A 15,020-nucleotide genomic window follows, 5' to 3' on the forward strand; every position below is an offset into this window, starting at 1 on the left:
TAAAGCACAGAAGTGTATCATTATCAAGGCTGTTTCACAAATACAACAATCAAACATTCTACTTGTAGTTTGACATTCTGGCATTTCAGCACATGTAAACATACAGCGTATGTCCTCTTAGTTTGGAATTCAGTGGTACAAAAAAATGTCTAAAATATCTTTCCACTTGGTAAGGCCAGGCCACAACGTGCAGTTTATAAATTGCTCCTCTTCTCGAAAATTAACACCCTGCAGCTCAAATGAAAGTTTGCTGCTGACCGCATAAATAAAGGCAATAAGTCTTCTGGAAGGACGTTGTTGAGCGTGATACAAAGATTGACTTCTTTGGCCACGACTGGCCACAGAAATGTTTGCAATATAGGTGAGGCATTACACCTCAAAAACACTTTGCCATATTCTAGTCCTGATGCCAGCTGCATGCTTTCAGGGTTTATAACTGTAAAAAATAATAAAGGTGGACTTCCCTCAAACCATCATGCTGGGTAGTTTAAACATGGATACAGTTACCCCAGTGTTGACCAGAAAAGAGGCAAAAACCACTCCTCAAGCTTCTGCTTTTTTGTTAATTATATCTTACTTTGGATTAAACAGATGTTGGACTGGCCTTCCTTGAGCGTAAACATGATATATTTTAAGATAATATTTTCTCCAAAAACATTTTTTCCCCCAAAATATTGAAATAAGACTTGCCAAATCGAATATCTGTTTTGACTAATTCGACAACATAGTTATATAAACATTGCTCATCTTATCGAAGAATGTGGAATATAGATTGTAAACCTCTATTGTTCTTAATCAACTGTGGCTCAGTAGTGAACTATTTGTCCTGCAGTCTGACGGTTGCAGGTTCGATTCCATGTTCTTCCTGTCACATGTCGATGCCAACTGATCTGTGCATCTGTCTATAACTCGACTTGAACATAAAGTGCTTTAAGTGGCCAGTATGACTAAAAAAAGTGCCATATAGTTTCAGTCCATTTTAACACATACATTCCATGTATTGAAGGTCATATTGTTAAAAACTCTCTGGCTTTTTCACAATTTTTTTTTTTTTTTTTAAAAAGGAACTGTTTGTGAGTCAACTTTCTGTAGCCAGTGCATGATCTTCGGGCAGAAAGATGGTTTGACTTTAAGTATGCTCTTTGTTCTCAACCCTGGTGGGCTAAATACTCTAAACCATGTTTCTCATGTACAACTTTTCTCTTGAGACTAAACCACAAAAAAAAGACAAAAAAAAGTCAGAGTCAAGTGTCAAAGTTGTTTCGGGAAGCTCATTTTTCAGCGATGACAAATGGTACTTTGCAATATGGAGACCATAGGTGCGGTCAAATAAATGTGCTGTCAAATTGAGTAGCCGTATGCGATGCAGAAAAAGGTCTTCGCTAAAATAGCACCGCAGAGCCTCCCACTTCCACTCATCTGCCCTTTTAATCAGCCTTATCTTCACCTCCATCACTACTGCCAGTCACACTGGAAGACTTTTTCACTGCGGTGCTTGTGTGGAAAGAAAACATGCATCTGTAAGCTTTTGTGAGAGGCGAGATTGCACACAAATGCATATGTGCAAGCAGAGAAGGCAGTAAACATCTGTCTCTGTGTCATGCATCTCAGCAACTTGAGTATTTCTCAAGCAAAATGTTCAGCCTGCAGGACTCCTGACTGCCATTGGTAAAAGCCACAAAAAAAGGCATGTACAAGAGTTGTAGTCAAATTTAGTAGTTTTAATTTGAAACTATATATTATTCCCGTAAATAAAAAAGAAAAGTTTTTAAAGAAAGTTAAACTAGGAAGATACGAGTATAGGATCCAGAGCAGGGCATAACAAGAAAATCCATATTGCAAATTACAGTGGAAAAAAGTTCTTTTGAACTAAAGCTGAGTCAGTTTTACTACTGAGTTAGCTTTAGCATAGAAACATGTTGTTGGAAACCTTAAAAAACAGTTTTCTGAAAGTATTCATATCTGCAAATGTACTGTAGTGTACAATGGATATTTTCAGTGTGACTTGTTTTAAATTGTTTCAATTTGCTAAGAGGGATTCATCAGACTAGCCACTGGCCTTCCACTGCTTTGAGGATTTATATACATTTCTAGAAACTCACAGTGATGCGACATCAGTCTAAAACAAATTAGAGATCAGAACAGAGGTGTAACTTAAAAAAAAAATAAAAATCCAAACTTCCTTTTTAAGCCTTACAGCTGAGCTTGCAGAGTAAAGTTTGTGAAATTGCTCACCAAAACAAAGTCAATTCACGATGCATATCTATTGGGAATGAAATCAGCTTGACATTAAAACCAAATGAGATAAAGTACAACGAAAAAAATAAAATAAAACACCATTACAATCAAGAATTTTGACATTTCTTCTGCAAAATGCCTGTGGGACTCTGTGCTCCTGTGACAGTTTCATGGAATCTTTGTTTTGATAATCCTTGTTTTGGTGATACCTGTCACAGCACACAGTAGTAACCACCAAGCCCCCTCAATCTCTCAGCTAAATCTCCCTGTCTACACAGCATTGGCCCCGTGATAAGAAGGTGACACTGTCACTCCTGCCCACACACGCACGCACACACCCCATCCTGTTGACTGAAAACCACACGTCTACACGCACACACATATCAACACACGCACACAAACAGCCTTGAAGGCGTTCACTGTGCATAGGCGTTCAGCATCATGCTAATTTTCATTGTTGTGATAAAAATAAACAGGTCTGGGGAGCTGAATCTGAAGGCCTGAGGGTCACAGCGCGCTCGACTGACAACGGGGGAGTGGGGAGGGTGCAGGAGGGGTGGGGCGGCAGAGCGGAGGAGGGTGGGTGGGGGGGGCTCAGACTGAATTACCTTGATCCACCACGACAGCCACACATCACTGTCACCAGCCTGTTTGGAAGGGCTTGATGGGGCTGTGGTGCTAAGTTAGAGCAAGCCAACTGCGATGGATGTGTGTTGACAGTAGACTGCATTCAAGGGCACATTGAAATGAGCGGATGAAATGGGGGAAAGTTTGCTAAGCCATGTGTGCCATAATTAGCCCGGGCTCTCCTCATGCCTCTTATCTGGTGGCTGGTTGGGATTGTCAGATGACTGAAGAATCGCTTGTGACATTATCTCCGTCTCCTAAATCTCAGAACAGCGACAAGGTGTTACGTGGGAGGACCGTGTCACATTCTGTATCGTGGCTACATTAAAGCAGTGTATTAGAGTTTATCTTTAAGAGTATGGAAAGTGAATTTACCACCGTAACATTTTACCTTTTCTGGGATGTTCCACGACTAATAGTTTAAACTGATTTATTGTAAAAATGCTTTGCCATTTGATATAAAATAACACTAAAAGTGTTCCATAACCTGTTCTTCCAACTCTGTTATTAAGAAAATCAAGTCGAACGTATCGAGGCTGATCAGATGTTGTACTCTCAATCAGTCGACATGTTCCACGCCACTGAATGGAACTGTTTTGTTTACCAGCACAGGTAAGGTGCTGCACTCGGGCACTAGGTGGTGCTTAAACACAAGCCCTCTAACACAGAAAACACACACACACACACATCTCACCACACTCCTCTTTACGTCTGCACACCCCCCACACACACTGTCATCAACTCCCATTATTTTCACTCTAAGAGAACAACAAAACACCCCCACCCCTGCACACGCAAGCACACACAAAGAAGGGGGGGTAAAAGATACAAGGCTCGACTTACAGACCTCTCCTCTGTTCATTTGATATTCATTGGCTTCCCTTTCAGCCCTCCCTCCACGCCTGTCACACACACACACACCAAGACACGCACGCCCACGCACCCAGACGCACCTCTCTCAACCTTACTCATCAAATCTCTGCTACACGTGTCCGAAGCCATGATACCCATCTAATCATCTGGGCCCTTTCTCCTCCTGCTTCCTTTCAGCTCCGCTAAAGGGACGCGGCTGTATGCAGGCCAGGCGACCCGTTGCAACACAATACCTCTAAAATCATACCAAAAGACACACAGCTCTTGTAAAAGCACAGCTTAGGCTGAGCTCTCCTAGTCTAATAGTTTATTCGGGCGCAGAACTACGTGTGAGATGGAATAAATAAATGTTCCCAGTTAACAGAAAACATCATCTGGATTTGTAGTGAACTTGTTCCCTGATAAAATGTCAAGTGTTCATGAAGAAACACAGATCAATAAAGTCTAAATTAATTGACCCAAACACTATTTCAGCGGTATAATATAAATGTGTGATGGCAAACAACACAGGTATGGAGATCTACCACATTAGAGTGTGCATGTATGTCGCCGGTGCCCACAGCAACATTAGAACTGTACCAAAGGGAGTGATTGTGAAAGTCCTTGTGTGGCCCTTTTCTCTCATGCTAACAAGATAGAATTTACTGCTGCTTGTCGTCTGAACCGGAGGCTACGTGGGGACAGTCGGGGTATGCATGTGAGCCGAGAATCGCGTCTCGGGCTACAACTGTGCATGCTGCATGGTGTGGGATATATACGTGTGTTTGTGTGTGTTCATTGGTGGGTCTACAAAGCAGCTGCGTGAGCATTCCTGTTGACGTAAAGCAGCTAAACAGTACCAGCTTGCTGGGCTCTTAACCTCCCCTCTCCGAGAGAGAACCTAATGAAGTCCTGAAAGGCTTCCTGAGTCCCTCATCTGGCTTTGTTTAGGCCCAGCTCTGGCTCCTCTTGCTTGAGGAAGCCATTAACCCATTGGGAAGACAGTCACATACACCCTGGAAGACAGGTCTGCACGGTTAAGAACATGTATGTCTTCGAGAGCACTTTTCAGTTGGTGGTTTTTGAGGCCAGTGCTACGCCTCCTCTTCAGTGCCGAGTTAACACATTGACTGGTGTGTTATTCATGTTTTCCTGTTCCAAACATTACCAGACAGCAAGTAAGTTTTAAGCTGCGTGAGTAAACAGCTGAGTTTTTTTTTTTTTTTTTAACTTTTGGAACATGTGGATGTGTGAAACATTAAAATAACACTATTCTGCACCGTATGGGTTCCCTGTGCACTGCTGATCAGCTGGCTGAAAAGAGCTGCTTTACTTTCACTGTCTCCCAAGTAAGCCAGAGTTAATTAGAGATATAATTGCATAACTTTGACATAGTTATAATGTTTTGAAAACTGCCACTACATTTAGTGAGTATTTAATCTGCACTTTTGGAGAAATAGATATATTAAAATCTGAATTTACTTTACTAATCTTACACATAAGTGTAACAGTTTTGGAAGAAGTGCTGCTTTTATGATTAAAATTACAGAATATGTTATTACTTATACTATATTACTTATACTTATATTATATTACTGTGAAATTGCACTTAACCAGGGGTTGTCATACCAGACCCCGATCTCTCAGATCTTTATTTTGTCTTTAAGTTGTTGTTTGTTTCTAGAGCTGAAATAGGAAGAAAAAAAAAAAAAAAAACCCTGGGTCAACACAATTAAAAAGCAAAAAACAGATATGTCAATCCCAGAGTTATTCATACACTTGTCAAAATTATTTTCTCATTAATTTCATGTATAACTCAAAAGATGTGCAAGCCGTATCAGTTTGAAGTAGATACATTATATTTTATTATTTATATTTTATTAAAGAAAACATTATGTTGAAGGTTATTCATATCCTTTTCACTAGTCAATGAAAAAAATCATTGCTTGCATCATTCAAACCGTTCTCTTAGTTGCTGACCAGCTTTTGTGAATTGTCAAAATATCCACTGATATCTTGACAATGAACCTGGGTGATAAGCTTTTTGAAGAAGGACTCTCTGCCATCCCCCTAATCTTCAGCCCTCTTTACAGCTTCTCTATCAGATTCAAACAATAACTGAATAATGTTGCACTTTTTCTGAACTTTCTAAGTTAAATGTTTATTTTGCAATCAAATCTACTCCCTTAAAAACCAGTCAAATGGAGCATGACCCCCCGTGTTATAGAATAAGTAATAAACAAGGTTTCTGTTCTCAACCAGAGAGGTGTGATCATCTACTGCCTTGAATAAAACAACAAGAGGGTGGAGGAATTACCGCATGTAGAATGAGATCAACGGAGGGAATAAAAACACATCAGATGTATCAGTCTATGCTTCTAGACCCCACTGCCACCACTTCTTTTTTTCTTTTTTTGCCAAACATATAATAGCACTTCATTTTAATTTTAGAGTTTGCGTATACTCAATAGAGGGAAATTGTTTCTACTTGGTTATGCCAGTCTATTGAGAACGAGAAAAGTGAAAAGGGAATGCGGTTGGAGGGAGGGGATGTGGGGCAGAGGGGATAAGCCAAATGCATGGCAAATAAAAAACTGCGGCAGTTAAAATTGAATTTGTATTCACCAGGAAGTGGGTTAACCCAGTTAAAAGTCAGGGAATCCAATAGCAGTGCCTGATATGTGGTGTCGAGACAATCTCCTTTGGGGAACTTAAGCGCTTGGCTCATATGCTGCCTACCCGTGCTCAGAGCATGTTTTCAGGTAATAATAATACATCATATTGCTTAACGGCATATTTATGTAAGAACGCAGCGAGAGGAGGCATCTGGAGTGCCTCGGTGTTGTTCTTTGAAATCACCTCCCTCAGATATGTGCCATTCGCAGTTGTTATGTTTTCTCTCCCTTATCAGTTTTGCAGAAATGGAAAATTCTGTTACAGAGCATATTTGGTTTGTCACAGTCAGATGCCTTCTCCTCAGGTTTGCGTTTTGCAAGGGGCTGTGAGGGCATTTTCTTTCAGATTTCTCCATTTTAAGAGACAGCTTAAATGTGTTTTTGAGCGCGCGTGTGGCTCGACTGCTATCTGCGTCTTCGAACAGCGCACGGAAATGGCTGTTTTGTGTTTCTTTTTTTTAAATAAAAAAAAATTCAAATAAAAAAAAAAACATGCATGCACGCACAAAATGAAATGGGAAATGACAAATCTCCAAGTCTTTGTTATATAGGAGTATATTGACTGCCCTTGGTTCATTGACTTTTTATTACAGGAGCTAGCACAGCTGTCAGCAAATAGGGAAAAAATTGTTTCAGCCATTTACTTTGCAACATTTCAAGCTTATAATTTTTTGTACCCTGCCTACACATTGTGCGTACAGCATTTTCGGCGTGTCAGCAGCTATGGCATGTTTTCGCTGTCTGTGTGAAGGTCCGAGTGCAGGAGGTGCAAGCTGCAAGCATGAGAGGAGAGTGTGTACAATGGAAAGGAGGAGAAAGAGGAAGGAGTGCAGACGGAGAGAAAGATAGAAGGAGGGAGGGGCAGATGAACTCCGAGAGAAGGAGACAGCCAGACAGAGAGGTGGTTTCGGTCTACCAGGAACACACAGCTCTTGCCGCCAGCAGTGTGTCAGTGGTGGTCCCCTCATCCAGTCTGCTGCAGCATCTGCCAGAGAGGCACCAGGCTGAGCGAGACCCAGATCCTTCCACAGGCTCATCTCGGGTCCAGAGCCCCATCAACTCCTTTCTCCTCCAGGCCCAACTGTCTTCTTCAGCTCCTTCCGCCCCACACCTCTCTGTCTTCACACCGAACCATGTTAGTAGCCCTGAATTGGGACCCTCAGGCCTATGTCTTTTTCTTTTATGCAGTCTCAGCAGAAGCTTCCTCTATCTCCATCCCTCATGTGCCTCTTCCGCACAATCAACCTTAGACTTACAAGACCGCCTACTTGCATATCTCTTCTCCAGCTTCTTCCACTCTAAAGGCCAAGTTCTTTCAACATGCATTCGTACAGAACGATACAAATGTCATAGCCTATAATGTTTTCTTTCTTTTTTATGTTTCCATTGTAATCGCACGGAAAGCTTTGCTTCTTTTTCTTAAGATATCTGCAGTAGATGTGCACCAACTGGAATTTTGGCCAATTTTTATTCTCTGTTTTTTGGAAAGCTTTTGATTTGCTGACATTGGCTCTGACCAGTTTCAACTCTCCGTAAGAACTGGAAAATAAGAAAATATGTCACTGTAATAGTAATTTAATTTCTAGTTTTCCTCCTGTGAGCAGTTACTGATCATTTATGTAAGGCGCAGACATGTTATGTATGAGTTCGAGTGACCATTTGCTGCAAAAGTGTTTCACTCTTAAAACTTAGTCGCAATGATTGAAAATTCTACATTTTTCAGGGTTTTCAAGGTCGCTGATCCTCAAACACCAGTGTCTGTCTACATTCTAGATAATGTAGGTTATACGAACTTTAAGATTTCCAAAAGGCTGCAGACATTTCCCAATTCAGAATGATAAATGACAGACTAAGGTTCAAAAAAGGATAAACAAGAGCAACTTTCCTGTTATTGGATTCATCAGGTTCTAACAGTCGGTCATTGTGCACCAGTCAGTGCTACTCTAGCTAAAAATCAGCTGAGTGTGGCGAACAGCCTATATGCCAGTTTATCTCTAGGAATAACAATTTTGACTTGCAAAAAAAAAAAATTAATTTGAGTAATATATAAGATATAAAAAGAATTCCATCATCACATTAAGTGTAATTTTTTAGCAAAACCTGAGAATCAATTATTAAGTAGTCCCTCTGATGAACTGGCAATACATCTAGGATCTAGTTGCCTTTCACTTGATGAAAGCTAAAATAAGGTCTAACCCTCTTTGACTCTAAAACAGATGAACTGAGTTAGAAAAATTGATGGAAACCTTAAATCAGAGGTGTGCAAGTGAATAGTCATTGTCCTGCATCTTTCAGATGCATTCCTTCTTCAACACATCCGATCCTGCCTGCACATCATTCAACTATGCAGAGGCCCGGTAGCCAACCACTCATTTGGATTGGTGTGTTGGAGACGGGATGTATGTCAACAGCGGCGGCCACCTGACTGGCTCTTAACATCCAACATCTCCAAGGACTTCTTTACTTTCCTACACAACTCATTGACGTCTGCTCACATCATGTACGAGAACTTTCACTGATGCTTACTTCACAAAACTTATCGGAAGAAAACTGCTGCATTGGTACTTCCCCGAGCCACGTTAAGGCCCACAACCCTAACCCCAATGTCTGACCTGTTCCTCCTCCTTTGTGTCAGCTTTGCTTTGCTTTCTTCCCCATTCACTTCCCATTACTCTGCTGCAAAAACACTCCTCAAGCACCCCCTCATTTAAAGCCCTTTTTCTTTCCCTGCTGGGGCTGGAGAGGGGCCGAAGCCGCAGCATCTTCCCATCCGTTAGCCAGGAGCCACAGATCCCAGCCAGAGATGCCATCTGATACAAGTCTATCATAATGAAGGTCCAGCATGGGGCTAAATGAGTTTCCACCTCAGCTGCGCAAGGGGCTAATGACAAAACAGCCTCCCTGTGCTCCTTGGCCTGCCGCTAGCTTTAATCAGGGCATATGGCACTTGCCTAAACTGCTTGCCTATGAGGAGAGGAGAAACAGGGGGAAAAAGGAGAGGAGTTGGGATGATTTGGGTAAGAGCAAAGAAATTGAATCCTGCAATTTTCAGATGGAGAGGGGGGGGGGGAAAGCGGATCTTGGGATTTGGAATTGCAGATGATATAAGGCCACAAAAAAGATTAAAAATAAAATTCATAAACTCAGAAAGTTTAGAAGTTTAGAAAGTTTAAAACTATAGAAGTTCAGAACGTTTTGCAGCGTTAGTGTGGAGACCTTACGTCCTTCAGGATCACGTGGGATCTCTTCAGCAGGGAGGCCTTTCTGTCTGTCTGACACAGCGTAGAAATTAATAATTGCTTTCATAGATTTATATTAATTTTCTGGATTTAATGTGCCATAAATGGCAGATGATCAACAAGGGAAAACAAAAGTCTATTAGAATCCTAGTGGAATAAAAAGACTGTGGAAGGGGATGGGAGCTTAACAAATAGACTACTCCATGTTCCTAGCCCACTTTATGGCTCCCCAACCTATCCAAATTAGCTTAAAGGATTGATAATTCTTCACTAATATAAAACTGTTACTGAGCCCCTAAACTGTGACTTGCCCTTTTTAGTTTTTGTCAACCACTAAATACAGGCTTGGTTTTGGAAATTAATTTGAAATCGCATAACAAGGCTTCCTTTTAATTTGATTAATTCTTTGTTGTTGTTTTAGATCCCTCGCGAAGACACCCATGACGTTTCGAGGTTATTTGTTCCACTGTCTAATGACAATTTTCCTTGCACAATAACTCCAGTTAAAAAGCCGCCTCAGAGCTAGTTTTTTTTTTTCTTTTTTTTTTTCATTTGCCTTGAAATCACAGACAAGGCTAAGCCAAAAGGGGACTAATAAAACCTCTCCCTTAATTCCACAGTGAGGCTACCGTTGTGATTGCTTACACTACAACTTAAAGCCCTAATTATATATTGAGGAACAATCAAAACTTAATATTCCAATCTTGGCCTTGGTTCCAATTTAGAAGCAAATAGATAAAACGGCAATGTTAATTTTCTCGCTGGTCATTAAACGTGTCCCGTGAAAATATGTCCCCTAGCTCTGAAAGAACATGACATCTAAGCTCATATTTCAGCTGTCGTACAGCCGTGCACTGCCAGTCAGGCTGTATCAGGTTGCACACAGCATGGCGGAAATGAACATCTGAAGCCCATGCTGACAGTTTTGGACCCCACTGCTCCTGATTTCACCAGCACCATAACCAAGCTTGGCAACCAACAAGCCACCAGAACAAATTAGTTCATCAGCAGCAGGGAGCAAGAGTTGCTTTTCCATGTGAGGAAGAAGGTAGAGGAAGGGCTTGTACATGTAGGCAGAGGCCTCTTAGTAACAGCTTTTTCCCCTTTTGCTTTCTTTTCTTCTGATCTGCACTATACCTCCTTCTCAGTTTCGCTCCAAACAGTGCTGTCCAGAGTTTCCTTTGGAGTAGGAAGATTTCTTGCAGCTGGTACACATTGGGAACATTTTAATATTATGCAGAAGATTAGACTAAACTAACTACATTATTCCCCAATTACACTCGTTTCATCCAACTGATGTCTTTATATCCTTCCCCTCGCCTCGATTAGCCTAATGTGGAAATGGAAGGGGGGAATACGCTTAGGACTGTACCGATTGTTCCTCGGTTGCCTATTATTTCAGAGCACCATTAACATGGAGGCGTCTTTTATAGTGACTGTAAATAAAACGATTAGTGGCAGATCCAGCCGGGTGCTGAGGAAGATTTCATTCCAGGGATCTGCTTATCAACGTTCTTGGAAGGTTTTGAATTATTGCGAGGGCCCGCCACAGTCTGAGAAGCCACCTTCCCCCCACCTTCATCCCACGAAGGCTCTGTGTCTCTCTCTGAATCCGCATTACGGTGAGCAAATCTCACCCCTGCTTTGAATCCTTGTCATAAAGTAAATAAATCAATTACATTCCCACACGCATGCACGGCTTCCATCGCGACGTAGGTTCAAATCGCTTCGTCTCACATGCCTGTAAGCCTGCTTAATATCCTGCCGAGCGTGCCCAAATTATTAGAAAGTACAAGAGTGACAATTGTCAGCCGATGTTGTTGATCCGAACCACAAATATTAAATGCCGTCAGCCTGAATGTGGAGAAAGGGAAAAGCTCCCTCACTTCATAAACCCCTTGCCGAGCAGGAAGCGCTCTGGACTGTGGGTGTTCTTCACAAGGCCGATGTAGCAAACAGCAGTCAAGAGACCCCAAACCAAAGCATTCCTCCATCACTGTTCAGTCAAGGCGTTGATTTCTGTGTAAGCAACAAGTCCACAAGCCGTACTGAGTGGAAAACTGTGTCTTTACAAATTTATTCAGTGGGCCTTTATTTGTGCACACACTTTATTACAATTGCCACCCATTGGTGATAACTCCATGTCAGTTTGTCTAGTGGCCTTCAGCATAGATCATATTTGAGATTGGCTATGAACATCCAGCCTACAGTGATTCTGAACCTCGTGGAATATTTGATGTAATTCTTAAAAAAAATGGCACACAAATGTTAAAATAACAGGCTGGACATCATTTTTGTTAAATTTTATTATTTATTTATTTTTTTTACTCTTATTACATCAGTGCTAATGATAATAGGATTGCACTACTGTTGTATCAAACATTGAATGTACATTTTGTTAATTTTTCCTTCCCAGCAGCTAAACTTCGTTTCAATGAAATCCTTTTTACATCGTCCATTTCCTTTATACCATCCACTAAGGACACTTTGTGTGGAACCGGTCAAGGTTTCTTTTCAGCCTTTGCTCTTTTCTTGGGTTCTTGCATTTATTCACTCTGCATGGACCATATAAAAAGAGAGCAGCAAAGAGTTATAGATTTTGGGGTTGGTTAACATCCACTTACATTGAGAAAACCTGCAACTGATTTATTTTTTTTAAACTAAAGTTTTGTTTGTTAATTTAAGCTGATTTACAGCCAAGAGGAATGAATGTATTCACCATTTATGTTCTCACAATCCATCACAGTTTGTTCACAGTAAATCCATCAATTTACTGTGAACACAACTTACATTGTCTAACCTAACTTTATAAAAAAAAATGCTGTGATTATTGTCAGCAAAATAAGTATTGTAATGTGATTCATTTTGAAAATGATTAACTCTATATAATAAAAGAAAAAAAAAACTAATTTAAAACCAGTTTGGTTGGGAATTTTACTTTGCTATTTGAACTATTTAACAACCACTTAAAATTAAAATATTTACATGATTGCAGCAACTGCACAGCTTAATGTAACCAGTCTATTTGATAATGGGTAGGTCTTATACTACTGTTTATGTTTGTGGAACTCCAACTGCATACCGTGGCAGATGTATTGGCAAAAATATTGTGATGACATTCTAAATACTTTTTAATCGCCACTTTTATCATTATGGCAATAATTAAACAAAAAATCCTAGAACTTTTCTTGTTAATCTATGTGATTCCAACTCAATTTGACTGACTTGATTTTAAGTCTGTATATTGCCTCATCACTCAATTGCTCTGACAAGAAAACACAGGAAGTTCAGGAGTAAGAGATATGAATGTGATTTTAACAATGGCTGCTTGTCTGTATCCTTTACAGCTTTAATTCATTTTGAACAAATACTTTAAAATTAAAAGAAATACTTGCTTCAGGGTTGCATGGTACTGATACAATACTTGACCTTACATGTGTTTTTTAAGAATGTGGATAAATCCTGTTAGATGATACAAAAAAAGAAGAAGAAGAAAAAAAAAGAAACTGATGTTAGTATTTTAAATCATTCCATGCTGTGACGCATTTCTGTGACATTACACTGAAACCCCTTTTGGCTATACTGTAACACTGTTGTAATGTTTGTTTTTTTCTTTTTTCTTCATTCTCTCTTCTTCTTCTTTAGCTCCTTGGATTAACTTCCCTTTGTGTTGGATGGCGGGGACGTGCCGTGTGGATTTCAGATGTACGTGCAGCTGTTTCATCGCTCGCAGGGTGTTTGTCTGTGGTGGCATTTTTCGGCTCCATTCAGCACACGGGATGATCTCCCCCAGGCCGGGAGCATCCCAGCTTCCTCTGTTGCTCCGCCTTCCCAGCCAGCGGTCAAGGCAAACATGATCTCTGACCCAGCCACGCAGGTGGGTTCACATCAGAACAAACACAAACACATGTATCACAAAACACCAAAACGTCACGTTTTGATTCTCTCTTCTATGGTCTTTCATTGAATGTGATGAAGGAGCTCTGTCTGTTGGGGGGGTGGAATAAGATATACAGTTACCAGGTGTGCAAAGGGTAGACCTCTGCTGTGTCATTATGTACCAATGCTATTGTGTGATGAAATCTTTTAATATGACAGATCCACAAAAGCGTTTCAATAATTTATGACCTGGAAAATTTTCACTTGGAGAACTGAAACTGATATATTTTTTTTTTCTTAATAACCTCCAAACCATTCAAACTGGGGATCACACCCATGCCTTTTTTTATTTATTTATTTTAGAATTTAACACTTTAGGTCAGAGATAAAAAAAAAAAAAAAAAAAAGTTATTGTTGGGGGAGATAGGCTCTCGAGAGCCCACTGACAAATCATTTTGTTTATTGGAAGTAAAACTACTCTGACCACAATTCCCCCTGGAACTGCAGCCACGTACTGATGTTTTGACCTTTTGCAAATGAATCTTAGCAAGCCTGAACACTTCAGGTAATTACATAGAAAAACCGCTTTGACAGAATCTATTTGGAACTGAACTACGAACAGTATATCATTGCAAAAACGATGCTGTTTGAACTCACTCACTTAGCAGTGACAACTTTGAGAGAGCAAAGCAGACAAACTGCATGGCAGCTTGTGGGAAAAGGCACCTATTCCTTCTGAATGCATCCTTAAGAAAAAGTAAAGGGTGGAAAACATGAAAAATAACTGCACAAATGTTAAGTCTTTTAAATAAACACTTATGCCTTCACAGCTCAGTGTCTCTGTCCACGGAAACAGTGGGACTCCAGCAGAGTTTAAGATGTAGTGGAACATAATCACTGCTCTCATGTGCGTAGTGTCTAAGTGGATAAACCTTAAATCAGAGTCCCAGCATATACAGAGCATAGCTTATTGGTTTGGTTGCAACAGGGCATACTGAGCCAACATTTATCCTCATGCCTCAATAAGAAACTGTTTTCTTATGTTTTTGTCTCTCAATGGATGACGGCAAAAAATAAGTAAATCTCACTAGTCTTTCATCTGCCCACAACTATATAAGCTAGACTCAAAAAAACCCCCAAAACTCATTTGCTTTAAAGTTTAAACCTCTCTACAGCCTGTGTGCCTTTAACTTCATAATGCTGGTTTTCACAAACATTCACAAACTAACTTCTCAGGATCTGCGCACAATATCTGTGATTATACTGCGAACGGATAATCCAGGACCCTCCTTGATAATTACAGGAGTTCTGAAAGCCCTTTGTTGCACTGTATGTTATTCAGCTCAGTTGAATGCTTTGTTTGCCACAAAGGGAAAAACAAAAGTTGTCGTAACTCATATCGTCCAAGGATCTTCAAAGAGTCGATTTGGACAGTGAAGGAAGTCTGAAGAAGACTTTATCTAAAGACACTGTTGGACGTATGACAGTCTCATGTCTGTTACGCTTAAAT

The sequence above is a fragment of the Xiphophorus hellerii genome, chromosome 21 (genome assembly GCF_003331165.1).
Source record: "Xiphophorus hellerii strain 12219 chromosome 21, Xiphophorus_hellerii-4.1, whole genome shotgun sequence".
NCBI lineage: Eukaryota > Metazoa > Chordata > Actinopteri > Cyprinodontiformes > Poeciliidae > Xiphophorus > Xiphophorus hellerii.